General features: G+C 38.9%; 1 pseudogene; it reads right to left on the minus strand.

Annotated features, from left to right (window-relative positions):
- Positions 1-566: 566 nt before the first annotated feature.
- LOC116888181 lies at positions 567-17,275 on the minus strand (annotated as a pseudogene).
- Between the last annotated feature and the right edge of the window lie 365 nt (positions 17,276-17,640).

The following is a 17,640-nucleotide window of genomic DNA, read 5'->3' on the forward strand; positions in this document are numbered from 1 at the left end:
CCATTGGGGTGCAGTCCCTAGCACAAGTGGCTCACCATGGCTGAGCTGGGCACTCTGTGAGGCATGTCAGTCTCTCTCAGACCACTACTTCCACCCCTAATGTTTTTATAAAAGAAAAATGGGAGATGGCTTGGAGCCATATTGGATTTGGGCTACCGCTTTTTGACTGCATAGCTCAAAATGGCTAGGTGACTCTGGGCTGTTTGGCCACAGACTCACCCTAAGATGACCTTATAAGTCTTAAGATTTGTTGGATAAAAACCTCTCCCATGAACTTCTGACTGGGGAGTATAGCATTCAAGGGATGCCTCTGGCTCGAGCAGATACCAGTTATCTCCTCAGTCTACACCCAGTGTCTCCACCACCTGACCTCATCGCCTGACCTCTTTGCCTCCAGCTATCACTGCCTATACCCTCATCTCCCCCCCTCCTTCACTTATTTCACAAGGGTCCTCCCCCCCTGCCTGAAAGCCTTAAGCTGTAACGTTCATCCCCAATGAGACCTTGACAAGAGAACTTTTGCTTGGTCTCCTTCTTCTCTTCACCCCCATTTTGGCCCACAGGTAGAAAGCCTCTTCGGGACCCTGAATAACTGAGTCCCCGCTGGTGGGGACAAAAAAGGAAGATAGAAGGAAGTCCAGCCACCCAAGGAAGGAAAGAAGGGAGGAAGGGAGGAAGGGAGGAAGGGAGGAAGGAAGGAAGGAAGGAAGGGAGGAAGGAAGGAAGGAAGGGAGGGAAGGAGGAAGGAAGGAAGGGAGGGAGGGAGGGAGGAAGGAAGGAAGGAAGGAAGGGAGGAAGGAAGGAAGGAAGAAATACAACAGGCCTTATTTGGCAAATAAAAGGTGATCAGAGGGAAAGAACAAGGGAAGAAAGAAAACAAGGGCAATCAATATTATAAAAAATGTATAATAAACATATGTGAAGATATCACAACAAAACTGGTTTGTGTTATTAGTGTATATTAACCAAAACTTTTAAGAAGAAAACAGAAAAATATGGAAGAGTACTTACACAAGAGTCAGGTGGGGTTTGTTCGGTTTGTTTGTTTGTTGTGTTGAATTTTCCTCTCTTTGATTTAGGAATCTCACTCTGCAATTTAATAGTTTGCTCTTTCCTAGTTTTTCAGCCAGCTTCTTTGCTGGCATCACCCTTTTTTTTGCCACAACTGTTGATCCTTTCTTTTCCCACTGCTACCAGTGCTTCATGGGCTCTTCTTACGTTTTGTTCTGTAAAATTTCCCCTGATTTTCTGGAAAACTCTTAAGAGCTGGAGTAGGTTTTTTTTTTTCTAAAATGTTCAGTAGATAAAGGAAAGGTTAGAATAATGATGGTCACTTTTTAAGTATAGTACTACTTGGACGATCTTTTTCTTCTTTCGCCGCCTCTTGTTCTTCCTCCTCATCATTTTCTTCCTTCTTCTCCATCTCTTCCTCCTTCTCCTTGGTGATGCTGTGACGAGGCCCCAGGTGCTCATGCACACTTCGCAGTGCTCTCTGGGCTCCGCCACTGACTGAGCTCCAGCACCAGCCTTATCTCTTTCTTGCATGAGTTTTCATAGTGTGCATCTTCAAAGGAACATGATGATTTGCTTAAATTGTTGAATTTGTCAACATAAAGGATTTAATCACATTCTCAAATTAGTTGGGTATCTATAGAATATACCAAGTCTCTGGATACTTATATTGCCTATTCGTCTATCGGATTAATTGGTCCACTGAGAGCTCTACACATTTTATTAACAATGTCCAAAAGCCAGCCACTGGTTCCCATTGTTGTCCTTACTGTTGCTAGTTTTCCCTATTTTTGTCATCTCCGCTTAATCTTTATTACATCCATTTTTTTCACTCATGCTTAATTTGTTCTTCTCTTTCCAGATTCCTAAAAATGAGGCTGAGGTCAACTTGAAACGTTTCTTCTTTTGTAATTATAGATATTTGATACTGTAAATTACTCTCTAACTAAAATCCCACTATGTTGCATTTTCGTTTAATTGAAACTACTTACTAATTTTTGCCTTTGGATTTTTCTTTGACCTATGGGTTACATAGAAATATGTTACCTGGGTTTCAATTCTTTTAGATTTTCCCTGTAACATTTTGTAGCTATTTCTAATTTTAATCCCATTGTTTACAGAGAATATTCTAAATGATTTGTATAATTTTAATTTACTAAGACTTGTTTCATATCTCAAACATGGTAAATAGTTTGCTCTAAGCTTTATAGGTACTTGAAAGAATGCATTTCTGCTGCTGTTGGGTACAGGGTCTCATGAATATCACTGAAGGTGAAGTGGTTGGTATTTTTTTTCCAGCATTTTATACTATTAAGAAGGAATAACTATAAAGGTTCATTATTCTACTTCTCATTTTAGTTTTATCAAAATTTTCTCCACATACACAGAACTACTTTTAATAAATACATTCAAATATGATTTTTATGTTTCTTGATTAAGTAACTAATTTTTCATCAAACTGTCTCCTTTAGTTATAAGTATATTGTTTGCTCTTAAATATTTACTTTACATAGGATTAAGAGATAGCTCAGTAGTTAAGAGCATTTGCATCTATTTCAAAGAACCCCTGTGTAGATCCCAGCACACACATGGCAGTTCTTCAGGTTTATTATCAACTCCTATGACCTATTAGCTATAAACTTATTAGCTATATTGTTGTTGAGTTGAGTTGTTTTGTTTTGTTTTTGTTGATTTTGGTTGGTTGGTTAGTTGGTTGGTTTAATTATTCAAGAGAGGGTTCCTCTGTGTAGCCTTGGCTATCCTGGAACTGGTTCTGTAGACCAGGCTATCCTTGATCTCAGAGATCTGCCTATCAAGTGCTGTGATTAAAGGTGTGGACACCACCACCTGGTCCTAGTTTTGATCCCCTTGAAGACAGAGAATATATTTTCTATTATTTAAGTAACTTTTTATTTATTGAAACTTGTTTTGTTTCTGAAACTTAGTGAAGAGTTAGATATAAGCTATTTTTTAAAAAAGATAATTTATTCAGGTTTCCCCAAGGTCCATGTTCCAAATGAGTCGAAGAACAAAGTAATCATAAATCAAGACATTTTTCAAATACATTGGTAAAAACATCGAGTATGGCATTTTTAACTGTAGCTGCAATGCTATTTTTATGGTAGCTTTGTTAAAGATGATCATATATCTAGTTCATTTACAGTATACCCTTCAAAGGATAGCACATCACTTTAGACATTATATTCATATATACACCATCCAAGTCCTTGTGCTGTTCTTCCCATTTATATAATCGAAATTTATGTTCTTCTTATATAATTTATTTCTATATTTTTTAGTGATTTACTATTTATTAATCTGTGCCTGTGAGAGAGACGGAGACAGAGAGCACGAGACATAGCATGCCTGGAGAAGGCAGAAGACAACTTTCGCTATGGTTTCTGTTTCCACCTTGTTGAGGCCTGACCTCCCTTGCTTGGCTACTGAGTTTTAACCCTAGGCTAGCAGACTTCTAGAGTCTTCTCTCTACACCTTTCACTTCACAATAGAAATGCTTGGATCGTAGATGCTTGCTAGCACTTCTGATTCTTTATATGGATTTCAAGGATCCAACGCTGGTCATCAGGTTTGTGTGGCAAGCACCTTTACCCATGGACCCGTCTCCCTTGGTCCCACATGTATTAGAAACCTCACCATACATTATTATCTTTTGGCTTTAGATAGTCTACAGTATTTTAAAGACATTTAGGTATGTTTTATTTACTTGTTTGTTTATTCACATTCTCTGTGTGTGCATGTGCATGAATGGTTCCTGTGTAGAGGTCAGAGGGCAACCTGAGGGATGCATGCACTCCTCTCCTACCATGGGGGTCACAGGGATTAAACTCAGGTTGTGAGTCTATGTTTGTCCACACAGTTATAATGCCAACATTTCGTTCACTCTTTTGTGTAGACGTAGATTCTTTCTGGTAGTTCTTTTCCTTCCATAGGAAATGTTTTCTAAATTTTTTGTCATAGTGCTGTGTTCATACAGCCTTTGCATGTATGATAAGATGACCATTTCATCTTCATTTTTGAAATATATTTTCGATTTGATTTCTTTCCTTTAACGTTTTATTATGTAGATGCCATCCATATTTTCATTTTCTTCTGGACAGTGTTAGATGAATTTTCTTTGTCCCTAGCTTGGAAATTTTTGATTGCAATAAGACTTAAGATGATATTTTTCTTGTTTTTTAGCTTGAAGATTTAGAGATCTTGTTTCTGCAGACTTTTATAAACTCTATGGAAATGTCTCACAAGAAGCTCAACAAATCTTTTTGAAATAGTAGTACTACGTACACATTACAGACAAATAGATTAAAGCTTTTAGAATTTTTTTCAGAAGACTTTTCCTAATCCCCACTTTCTACTAGCGCATTTAGATATGAATCCGTTGGTGGATTAACCCATTGGAGCCTTCATGATTCAATCACCTCTCAAAACCTACCAGTTATGCCAGGAGCAATTGTGCATGCTTTTGATCCCACTACTCAGGAGGAGAGTAAGGTGGCTAGCTCTGAGGTCAACATAGTGACTTCCAGGTCAGCCTGGCCCACATAATGATATTATCTGTCGACAACACAAACAAAAAACACCCACCATCTAGCAGCCAGGCCTTTAAATGTATGACACTGTCAGGGACAGTTTTAGATCCAAGCCATGACACCTATCATTGTGCCACTCTTCTTACTACTGTTTCAACATCTTCTCCCAAATCCATAAGCTTAATCCTAATGCCAGTGTTGGCAAGTAGGGCTTGATAGGAAGCTTTATGTGATCAGACTCTGTCATCACCAGTGGATTAATGCCACTATAAGAAAGGCTCAAGTGAGCGAACTCCTCTCTTTGGTGACTGAGAACGCAGAGTTCAAGACACTATTTTGGAAGCAGAAATACCAAGCTAGAACTTACTGTTATCCGGATCCTAGATTTCCTAGCTTCCAGAGCCACTGGGAAGAAATGTACATTCTTCATAGGTGATCTACTTCAGGTATTTCTTCCAGTAGCACAAAGACTGATGCTCCTTCAAAGAAGGTCAGTATTATTGATGTGATTGCTCCGATTCCTGGATACTGATTACATTTTGACTTTTCGCAGGTAAGATCTTTGGGGTTAAAAGCAAAAGCCTAACAAATAATTCAGTGCTTTTGATATTTCACCCCAAACTGCTTGACTTGGCAGAATGGCTCAATTCAAAGGTGAAGTTCAGATGTGGTTTGTGTTGAGACGAAAATCAGTCAGATAAAAAGAAATTAAAATTTACTTTCTAGAGCAGTGCTTCTCCACCTTCCTGATGCTGGGAACCTTTAATACTATATTCATCATGCTGTGGTGACCTCCAACCATAAAATTATTTTCATTGCTACTTCATAGATGTAATTTTGCTACAAGATAATAAGGCAAATATCTGATATACGAAATAAGTGAAATGCATTCCCCAGGTCAAAAACCACTACTCCGGAGTGTCCCAGCCATTTTCTCTTGAGTTTTACATTGAGACTTAAGTTCCTCAGCCAGCTGTAGTGGTGCAAGCCTTTGATCTGAGCAGAGACAGGGGGATCTTTGTGATATCCTGTCCAACATGGTCTACAGAATTCTGACAGTCAGAGCTACAAACAGAGATTCTGTCTCAAAAATAAATAAGATAAAAACAAAGTTCAAACATCAACTAATCATAAGTTATAATGGTTTTTATTGTTTTATGTTGTATCTATGTTTCTTGAGGCCTTATGAAAAGCAAAAATTACCTTGCCCTGTGTCTTCTCAAACAACCCTTTCTTTCTTTCCTTTTTAACTTTTTTCTTTTCTTTTATAGGATATTTTCTTTATTTACATTTCAAACGTTATCCCCTTTCCTTGTTTATCTTCCACAAACCCCCTTATCCTATCCCCCTCCCCCTGTTTTAATGAGGGTGCTCTCCAACCCAGTCACACCCTCTCGCTTCCCCCGCTGGCATTCCCTCACATTGGGGCATCAAGCCTTCACAGGATCAAAGGCTACTCCTCTCATTGATGCCCAACAAGGCCATCCTCTGCCACATATGTAGCTGGAATGATGAGTACCTCAATGTGTACTCTCTGGTTGGTGGTTTAGTCCCTGGGAGTTCTGGGGTTGGGGGTACTCTGGTTGGTTGATACTGTTGTTCAGAAAATTGGACATAGTACTACCTGAGGACCAAGTTTATACCACTCCTAGGCATATACCCAAAAGATGTTCCAACATATCACAAGGACACATGCTCCACTATGTTCATAGAAGCCTTATTTATAATAGCCAGAAGCTGGAAAAAACCCATATGGCCATCAACAGAGGAATGGGTACAGAAAATGTGGAACATTCACAAAATGGAGAACTACTCAGCTATAAAAACAATGACTCCATACAATTTCTTAGCCAAATGGATGGAACTAGAAAATAACATCCTGAGTAAGGTAACCCAGTCACAAAAGAACACACATGGTACGCACTCACTGATAATGGATATTAGCCCAAAAGCTCGAATTACCCAAGATACAATCCACAGACCACATGAAGCTCAAGAAGAAGGACAAAGTACAGATGCTTCAGTCCTTCTTAGAAGGGGTATAAAAATCCTCATAGGAAGAAATACAAAGTGTGGAGCAGAGACTGAAGGGAAGGCCTTCCAGAGACTGCCACACCTGGGGATCCACCCCATATGCAGACACCAAACCCAGACACTATTGCTAATGCCAAGAACTACATCCTGACAGGAGCCTGATATAACTGTCACCTAAGAGGCTCTGCCAGAGCCTGAAAAATACAGAGGTGGACGCTCACAGTCAACCATTGACCTGAGAACAGGGTCCCCAATGGAGGAGTTAGAGAAAAGACTGAAGGAACTAAAGGTGTTTGCAACCCCATAGGAAGGACAACCTCTTTCTTAAGAACAGACATAAAATTTCAGAATGGATTTGTACCAGTCTACCCCACCAACAATGGAGGGAGTGTTCCTCTTTCTCCGCATCCCTCGCCAGCATTTGCTGTCACCTGAGTTTTTGATCTTAGCCATTCTCACTGGTGTGAGGTGAAATCTCAGGTTGTTTTGATTTGCATTTCCCTGATGACTAAAAGATGTTGAACATTTCTTTAGGTGTTTCTCAGCCATTCGGCATTCCTCAGCTGTGAATTCTTTGTTTAGCTCTGAACCCCATTTTTAATAGGGTTATTTGTCTCCCTTCTTGGTCTAACTTTTTTGAGTTCTTTGTATATCCAACCTGCTGAGACTGAACCCCCAGTGAACTAGACTGTCGGGGGGAGGGCGGCAATGGGGGGAGGGTTGGGAGGGGAACACCCATAAGGAAGGGGAGGGAGGGGATGTTGCCGGAAACCGGAAAGGAATAACACTTTAAATGTACAAGAAATACTCAAGTTAATAAATAAATAAATAAATAAATAAATAAATAAATAAATAAATAAAAAGAACAGACATAAAAGAAGTGAACTAGGGATAGGGAACCTGACTTTGCTTGTTAATAACATTTTATCTATGTTTTTGGTTCCTTTTTTCCCTTTGGTTCCTGTAGATGTTCTAGTCAGGGTCTGTAGATTTCAGATTTCTAATCTTCCTCTACGTTTAGCTGTCTTTATCCTGCTGCTTCTGGCTTTGTGCCTATATGTCTTATCTGACTTCTGCCCCTTGATTAATTCTGACAGTTTTATCTACATGCCTCTATTGTGGTTTTCCTACTCACATCTGACCCACAGATTTATTCTTGCCTTCATTATCTGAATTCACCATTAGTTTGAATTCACTAGTGGCTTTTTGAGAGCTGTGAATGTGCTTTCCCTCTGCCTCTGAGGCCCAGTTTAGTAATTAGCCTATTCCTGTATCATCTTTCACCCTGCATCTCCAGTCTGACTCCAATCTCATTGAGCCCTTGCTCTTTACACTCATGTCCAAACTATTTTTTTTTTTTTTGGAAACTCTTCAAGTTCAGATTATTCTAAACCAAACAGATCTTGAGAGTCTGAGATCCCTGAAACCACTGTCAGATACTTGATGTTCATTGAATCACAAAAAAAAAATAAAGGATATGCACTAATTTGGGGAGAGGTGTATACTTTTGGGGAAACTTACAATACTCTTTAGATAGAACCATGACATTTTTGAATCAAGGCTTTTGTGTGGCCTACACGTAAAACATGTGCAGCATGGGGGCAAAGAAGGGACAGAAGAGGGAATGCATTCAGCAAAAAGGCCCTTCAGCAGGAACGCTTGTCTTCCAGCTTAACCACTTTTGCCATAGCTTCTTCAGTAGCAGATGGTCAAAGTTGCCTTTCAAAATCTGCTGGAATCTTTTAATGGTATCTCTCAAAGTGACCTGTGAGGACCTCAGAAAACTGGAATAGCCGAGACAAGAAGCAGTGCATTTTCCTCAACTGCACATAGTCAATTTATCTTCCTTAGAAAATCTATCCAGACCCATAAGGGCAATGGTGTCCTGGAGGGATTTGAAGTCCTACAAGAACTTTTGCACCCCGCAGGCAGCATCATAATGCTCATTGCCAACAATATTGGCATCTAGGTAAAGTGAGGTGGAGCCCAGAGGATGCACAGCTGGAGAGATACCCAAGACAGCAGTAGCTCAAAACAGTGCAGTAGTAGCATCCAAGTGAGCAACGGTAGTTTCAGAGGCAGTCAAATCATTAAGAAGCACATAGATAAGCCTGCACAGAGGTGATAGTTTGCATCTCAGTGGTGCTGAGCCTTGCCTGCATTGTACCCACATCAATGGGTACAGTGGGTAGGCTGGGAATGTAGATTAGAAGGGATTCTGCCCAATAAGTTAGACATGTCTGAGCCAGCCAGGCTGCAGTGAAAGTTGTGTTTGATAATACAATATATTTTATTAATATTTATTTATTATTTATTTACATTCCAGCTACAGTGTTCCCTTCCGTTTCTCCTCCAAGTCGCTCCCATCCCACTCTTCTTCCCTCCCCTCATCCAGTCCTTCTCCATTTCCCTTGAGAAAGGGACAGATCTCCCATGGATATCAACCAGCCATGGCTTGTAAAGTTGCATTAAGACTAAGCACAACCTCTCCTATTAAGGCAGGACTGTAGGAGGTAACCCATTAGGAGGAAAAGGATCCCAAAGGCAGAAAATGAGATCAGAGACAACCCCTGCTCCCACTGTTAGCAGTCCCACGCGAAGACCAAAATACACAATTGCAAAAGCAGTGCTTATTCCTAGCTGCCATCTCTTCAGTCCTGAAGATACGTAGATTAAATCATAGAAACATATCCTGCTGTGGAGAGCATGTATCTTAAGATGTGTCCAAGGCACTTGGTCAGTACTATCGTTTTAGTAGAAAGAATACATTAGGGAATAATTGGCATCCACAACACATGCAATCAAGTTTGTGTTCTGTCCAGAATATGCACATGCTAAAGCCAACCTTTAAATTCCACCAGGAACAGTTTGTATGTGAGGGACTCATAGAAAATGCCTCTGGAACCTGAGAGACTTGGATTTGCTATAATAGATTGTTCAAACTATTGGAACATGTTGCCTTTTCAATTTTAAAGAAGCATGATTTTGATAGTGATTCTTTCATTATGATGATTATTTCTGTTAAAGCATCACACTGAAAAGAGGTTCCAAGGACCTCCTAGATATCCTAAAGTCTATATCTTAATATATATATATATATACATATATATATATATATATATATATACATATATCACCAGAAGAAGATGGATACTGCCTTCAGTGATATTTCTGGAATAAGAAGCAAATGATTATATAACAGTGGGGCGGTGTATGCTCTGCCTTACAATGTAGTACTTATTAAGGCAGAAAAAATGTTTTAAAGCATCATTGAGCCCTGAAGAAAGGAACAATACTTGTTGATGATAAGCACAAACATCAAATACCATTCTGCAAGCAAACCACACATTCTAATTGTCAAGTTAACAGATAATTCACAAATAAGATTTTGCTTTGTAATTCTGTGCTTGTATTATGAACAAAAATATCACTGCTTGTATAGTAGCAAATAGCATGTGCTACAGTTTAGAGACTTATTTTAAAATATAAAAATGATATGTCATCTAGCTCATTGATGAAAGAGTAATTACTCTTCCAGCCCATGCTTTTGAAGCAATGTCTCTTAATCAAGCCTGATAAGGCTAATCTCGCTATTGTGCTTGCTTTGGGGTCTTCTGTCTCTGTCTTCTGAGGCTATAATTACAGGTGAGCCACCATGCCTTCCCGGCATTTTACTTAGGTTCTGAACAGCTGAACTCCAGTTCTCTTGCTTGCCTGTCAAGCTACTGAACAACCCCCTCCTCCCTCCCCCCATCACAGGGTTTCCTTTGCTGTGAAGAGTCGCCAAGACCACAGCACAACTCTTATAAAGAAAACATTTACTTAAGGCTGGCTTACATTTTCAGAGGTTTAGTCCATTATCATGGTGTTGTGGGGAAGCATGGTGGAGTGCAGGCAGACATGGTGTGAGAAAGGGACCTGAGAGTTCTACATCTTGGTCAGAGGCAACAAAAGTAGACTATGTGCCACACTAGGCATAACTTGAGCATAAGAGACCTCAAAGCCTGCCCCCACAGTGAAATACTTCCCTCTAGCAAGGTCATACCCTATTCTAACAAGGTCACCCTCCTAATAGTACCACTTCCCTATGGGTCAGACATTCAAACACATGAGACTATGGAGGCATACTCATTTAAACCACCGCACCACATCCACACTATGTTTAATGTTTCAATCTTGAAAACTGATTGAAAAGTATTGATACAACTCTGAAATTTTGTCTTCTCAATATCAAATCCCAAAATAAATTCACTTAGATTATTCTGTTGTTTTGACTTTCAGCTCAAAACCCAGCTCACCTGAATTTAAAACCACAAAGTTGGCATTTAGTCTGGTAATTTAAATTTTCTCTGTCTTACTTTCCTTATTGAAGATTGTGATTGTACAGCAGCCTGTTCCAAAAAGGATGTGAATGCTAAAAGGGTTTGTAGGGCTGGAGAGATGGCTCAGCGGTTAAGAGCACTGACTGTTCTTCCAGAGTTCCCTTTTTCTTGTGTTGTGTGCTTGAAGTCTCACTTCAAGCTTTATAGTATCTAGTTGTCATGCATCTAGTCAGACATGGCATGTTTCCAGTATACTAGATATATACAATCCTGTCCTTAAAACTACTCAGTATTTCCTATAATGCCAGTGGGATCACTATAAATAAAGCTATTCTGTGGCTATGTTCTACTCATAAAAGGTACCCAGTCGGGCTGGAGAGATGCCTCAGTGGTTAGGCACTGACTACTCTTCCAGAGGTCCTGAGTTCAATTCCAGCAACCACATGGTAGCTCACAGCCATCTGTAATGGGATCCAATACCCTCTTCAGGTGTGTCTGAAGACAGTGACAGTGTACTCATATACATAAAATAAATCTCTTTAAAAGGTATCCAATTATTTGTCAATGTTTTGATGAATGTGAGTGATATTTCCAAAAGACTTCCTGACTCTGTATCAGTGTTTGCAAGAGAAAGACAGATGCAAATGACTGCTTTGTATTGATATTCAAAATGCTGTGGCCAGGAACCTTAAAAGAAGCAGCCAGAAAGATTAACTTGAAGAATAGAACCAGGAAGAAAGAAAGGTGTTACCAGATTAGATCTAATACTGAAGGGCATCTGCCCTCTCCTAGCGGTGTCTACAACTGTAAGGCTCGTGATAGAAACAGAAGAAAATTCTCTCTTCAGTTGGTTCTTACCACTAGTATGCTTAACCAATCATCTTGATTATGATAAAACTTGACTTGAATATGTTTCTGAGCCGTGTGTGTGTGTGTGTGTGTGTGTGTGTGTGTGTGTGTGTGTGTGTGTGTGTGTGTGTGTGTGTGTGTGATTAGGCAGGGTATTTATACTTTGCCTAGACTGGACTTCTGGAATGCTGGAGTTATGGGCATGTATCACTATGTCAGACTTAACCTCTTGGCCTTCATTTCTTTCTTTATTTGGATATTTTAAAGATAGCTAGTTTGCGGTTGCTAACCTTGAACTCCTGCCTCAGTTTCCAAGTATGATATTGCAAGGCATGCACCACCAAAGCAGGGATTAAATTCTTGGATTTTTTTATTGCAAATTTGGAATTTAATATAAATTCTCAAATGCTGTGGTTACTTACCAATTTGAGATGCATTCTCCACCTGGATCTACACTCTGGTTCACATTACAAATTAAATAGAAGGTGGGTAAGCTCTTTCTGTTGTGGCAGCAGAGTTCAGATTACCCCTTTTATTGTTTCTGTCTTATATCAAAATAATTCAGCATAAGGCTTTTTCTTTAAACTAGTAGAATATTTGGGCTTTTGCATTTTTCATGTAGACTTTTATCTATTGAAAGAATGGAATGGGAATAAAACATGGGTTTGAGGAGAACAGGCGCTTCCGTGGAGCACTCTCTATGAATCCGTCTCCCTCTCTGCAGGAAGCTGAAGGATGACAGAATGAAGGCTTCCAGCCAACAGCCACTATGTATATAATCTTGGAAATGAACTCTCTGGTCTCAGTCACACATTCAGTTGACATGTTGACTATGATCCTCTGAGCAACCTGAGCTCAAGCACCATCCACACCACAACTATGTGAAAGCGACAAAAGCCGAAATAGTGAAGTTAAAGCACACAACCAAGGAATCTAACATTGGACACGGGGCTGAGGGGAGAAAACGAAAATACTGTGTTCATCTGGGCCACTGCTTGGTGGTACATAGCACATGCCTAGTATTTGTGAGAGGCTGGGTTCAAACCCCAAGACCAAACATTCCTTTTTGAAAAAGAAAAGGGGCTTGGGGCAATGGTGCACATCTTTCCTTCCAACACTTGAGAGGCAGAAAGTAGCCTTAGCAGTACAGTGAATTCCAGCTAGCCAGGGCTACACAGGGAGGAGGAAGAGTAAGAAGGGAAGAGGAGAAGATCGGAAAACACTTCTAAACACATCATGTTCAGTTGGTCAAAAGCCAAAAGAGAAATGTAAGTCTTTAAATCAAGTGGAGAGAAGCCAGAGTTTCAGATATAAGATTTAAACCCCTTCATGAGACATTATGGAGGACATTGGACAACATATTTAAAGTACAGATGTAAGGTGGTTCAGGAGAGCACTCAAGATAGAATTTTATATCTAGGATTCTGGCTTCAATAATGAAGGGTGAACTTAGAACACATTCAAATAAACAAAAATCCAATGAGTTCATTACCAATGAGCTGGCATTACAGGAAATGCTGATGAATATTTTCCCCCTGAAACTGAGTTACATTAAGAAGACTCCAATATAGAAAAGGGAATGTAAGAATGCTAGAAATGGCCAATATGTAGGAGGATACAACTTATCACTTTCCTCCTCTGAACTACTTTAGTGAACGTACAATTTTTACAGGGGAAATTATAACACACTGATAGACTTATACTGTATACACATATACATATGTGCATACATGTGTATATAATGTATATGTGTGTATATATCAACATCACTGGAGTGAAACGAAGCCTGGTCATTAAGGTATAGGGGGAAAGTATACTACTATAATGTTTTCATATTTTTTTAAAGATTTATTCATTTATTATATATAAGTACACTGTAGCTGTCTTCAGATACACCAGGAGAGGGCATCGGATCTCCTTACAGATGGTTGTGAGCCACCATGTGGTTGCTGGGAATTGAACTCAGGACCTCTGGAAGAGCAGTCAGTGCTCTTAACCTCTGAGCCATCTCTCCAGCCCGTGTTTTCATATTTTGTATAAAATAATTTGATATTAAATCTCAGTAAGTTGGTTTATACAGGCTATATATAGTGAAGCCTAGAGAAAAAAGGAAAATGAATCTTCTGCACACAAAGTGTTGTTAATATATGAATTTAAGAAGAAATTCATACTTGATCAATATGAAAAGAAAAACAGAAAAAACATGAGTGAAAAACAAATAGTAAATTTCAAGCCTAAGTATATCCAAATGAATACGTAGGAAGACATAACTCTCCAAACTCATAGCAGTTTGTCACACTGTCAGTGTAGGCTGAAGAAGACAGTTTATGACAAAAAAAGGTATATAGATAAACAGAAGATGGATAGATAGATAGATACATAGATACATAGATACATAGACACAAAAAGTATCACTAAGAAGGGAAGAAATTAAATGGAAACACACTGCTATGTTTTCTATGATCTATTTATAATAATGCAATATTAAACCATGGTGGGTCTATATGCTGAAGGTCCAAATAGATAAGCAAACTAAAAGTATAAAGTAGAATGCTATAAAATAAGCCATGAAGTTATTAGAATGTACGAAAGCCGGGCTACGGGGAGGGCTAGAAAGATGTCTTGGAACTCTTGCAGTGGACCAGGGTCCAGTTCCAAGTAACCCCACTGGGAAGGGATCTGCTGCTCTCTTCTGATTTTCTCAGGCAGCTGCACTTACGTGCACAAACACAAACAGTTACACAGCTAAATATCATAAAAATCAATGTTTTTTTAAAGATGGATGGAAGACATTAGGTACAATTCTAAATAAAATTTAAGACAAAAATAATGATAAAGCCAAAAGCAGAAATGTTATAACAACAAAAGAGTTAATGCATTGGGAATATATAAAAATTGCAAATTTACACAAGTTCAAAAGTCAACAGATTGTCTGCACAACAGCATGAGAGAACATTTTTAGGTGAAAATATGTTGTACCCTATAAACATGGTAGTGATTATATTTGTCAAATTTTTCAGTAATTCACTTAAAATTGATAAGTGTTGATTTATAGAATTTATACTTCAGTGAAAAATAATGAAAAGGAAAATGAAAAGTAAGTATAGAGCTAATTATAAAGTATATATATATATGTATATATATATACATATATATGGTATATATATATACATATATATATATATGGTAAGTCAGCTTAAATATACACCCTAGAGGCAGTTAGTTTTCATTTAAAGTATTCTAATCAGAAATCCACACTCCAGGGAAGATTAGTGAGTGTTTGAAGGACTCTAATCAAGAACCCACACCCCTTACATGACTATAGCAAGTGCTTTTAAAATCTTCTACAAATATGTACCCAAGTGTTCATTATTTAACATAAGGGTTGTTAGAAATAATTTAACAATTTTATGAGAAAATTAATCATATTCATAGAACACTGAACAGGTACCTCACTCTGAATCCAGCACCACCTATATCAGTGAAACACCAGTGGGAAACACCATTAAACACACACACATGAAGTTGGCAGGAGGACATGTTGGGAAGTATTGGGAGAGTTCAAAGGCAAAATGGGGGTTGATATGGTTATATTTCATTGCATACATGCATTAACCTCTGAAGAATAAAGTCATTGAAAGGAGAATTCTCTGACTTGGAATCATACTCAGAGAACATATATAGCATGCACAGAACTCTTGTCCAACTCCAACACTAAAAATACCAAAGAGAAAGTCTGTCATTGTCCCAATAGGAAAATTGTCCAATCGTATGACCACTCCCACCCCAATGGCATGAACATCCTCCCTGGAATGACTCACGCAGTGCTTATTGCTTTGTCTGAAGGGGTAACATGCTGCTTTCTGTGCCTAATTCCTAGTAAATACCTCATTTTATAGCCAACATAAAGGCTGACAGTTGCTATCAATGTAAGGGTAGTGACATTCTTAGGGAAATACGTATCAGGCCTGGCATCTTGCTTGTTGGAACTCAGGATGCTGGTAAATGGTGAGATGGGTCTCAGTTAGGTCAGAGTGGTACCGGATGTTCTCCAGAAGATTTCTTGCATTCTTTCTTTGCTGCTACAAATCAAAACAACTAGATAAGCTTCTTTTATATTCAGGAATGTTCCTATTCATAAGCTTTCAAATTCAGTTCCCAGACTTCCTCTGTAAAAAAAAAAAAACCCGATTTCTTCCCAGTTCCGCTCATAAGAGTGATCCACATAGGGGGTTTAAGGGAACAATTAATACTGAGATTTTTAGATGCATGCCAGTGATTGTAATATTAAACTCTGCATGGAATCCTTCTGAACAGCATGCTTAAAAGCAATAATGTGGAAGCACAACTTCCCAGAGGACATGGATTTCTCTTGAACATGGTTGCATGTAAGTCAAGTTTTATTAGAACACAGACTCTTTCATTTACATATATCCTAAGAGTGCTCCTATATTATAATGGCAGGTGTGAGTAGTTGAGACCCAAATACTGTGCACTGCAATCCTAAAGGTATTATCTCCTTGATCCTTCACAGAAATTTGCTGGCCATTGGAATAGGGTTTCTTCTAAATCAGTAATTCTCCCAAATGGCTACGTAATAATTGCCATTAATTCCTATTTGTCTTCTTGAGACAAGATCTCACTATGTTACCCATCCTGGTCTGAGATTTATAAACCCTACACTTTAGCCTTTTGGGCTTGAAGGCATACACCACTAGCCCTGGTGATTTCCAATTGTATATTTTCCTATTTTTCTCTTTCAGTTTCTCTTTTCTGCCTGCTGTTGTGATTGTTGGATATTTGTTTTTGTATTTTGCAGGGCTCAGGATGGAACTGTGGGTCACCAGTCATGCTAGACAAAATCTTTATTATGTAGCTGCACCACGAACTTCTTTCCTTCTTTCTTTCTTTTTTAAAAGTGTGTGCATATAAAGAGTCAGATGACAATTTGCAGGAGCTGATTCTCTCCTACATGGGTTCTTCAGGCTTGGGAGATAGATGTAAACACACTCACTGGAGGCTGAATCATGTCACCTGCTCCTGTTGTTGTTGGTTGGTTGGTTGGTTTTAATACTGAGTCCATTTCCTCTAGGGTTTCTTCATTTTTACAACCTTTAATTTATTTCAATTTGCTCCTTTGCAATCTCATATCTGTGTACAATGCATTCTGATCACAGTTCCCCACCTTCTCTTACTCCCCTCTACCCTCATCAACCATCCTTCCAGCCTACAGGTACCCTCCTGCTTTCAGTTCTTCTTGGTTGGGTTTGATTTTCTCACCACTGAAGATGGGCTTGAGGTACAGGGGCATAATCACCAGTGGATAAACCTCTGAGCACAATGATTCCCTTAGGCCCACCCAGAATGCATGGAGACCCAATAGTTCCTTGTGGAGGAGTAGAGCTCCCTGAGCCCCTTCCCAGTCCATGACTGAATAGCCACAGCCCCAGTCTCATGCAGGTCCAGCACAGAAAAGCACTGCTTCTCTGCGTTCATAGCTACAATGGCCATGTTGTATAAAATATAGCATTTTATAGCCCTGCCCATTCAGGCATCACTGACCATCTCACAGTCTCTTTCTAACCTGGTCTCTTTCTACAGACATTCCACATTATTAAACATTTCAATCTAAAAATCTCGAGCTGAGAGCCACATATGAGAGAGAACTTATGGTATTTGTCTTTCTGTACATTTTCCAGTTCCACCATTTTTCTTACAAATGTCATGATTTATCTTGTCTTTAGTGCTGAATAGAATTCAGTTGTATAAATGAACCACATTATCATTATTCATTTATCAGTTAACCAACATTAAGATGATTTCATTTAACTATCATGACCAGATTCCAATAAACATGGATATGTAAATATTTTGAA

This window comes from Rattus rattus, chromosome X (genome assembly GCF_011064425.1).
Source record: "Rattus rattus isolate New Zealand chromosome X, Rrattus_CSIRO_v1, whole genome shotgun sequence".
Taxonomy (NCBI): domain Eukaryota; kingdom Metazoa; phylum Chordata; class Mammalia; order Rodentia; family Muridae; genus Rattus; species Rattus rattus.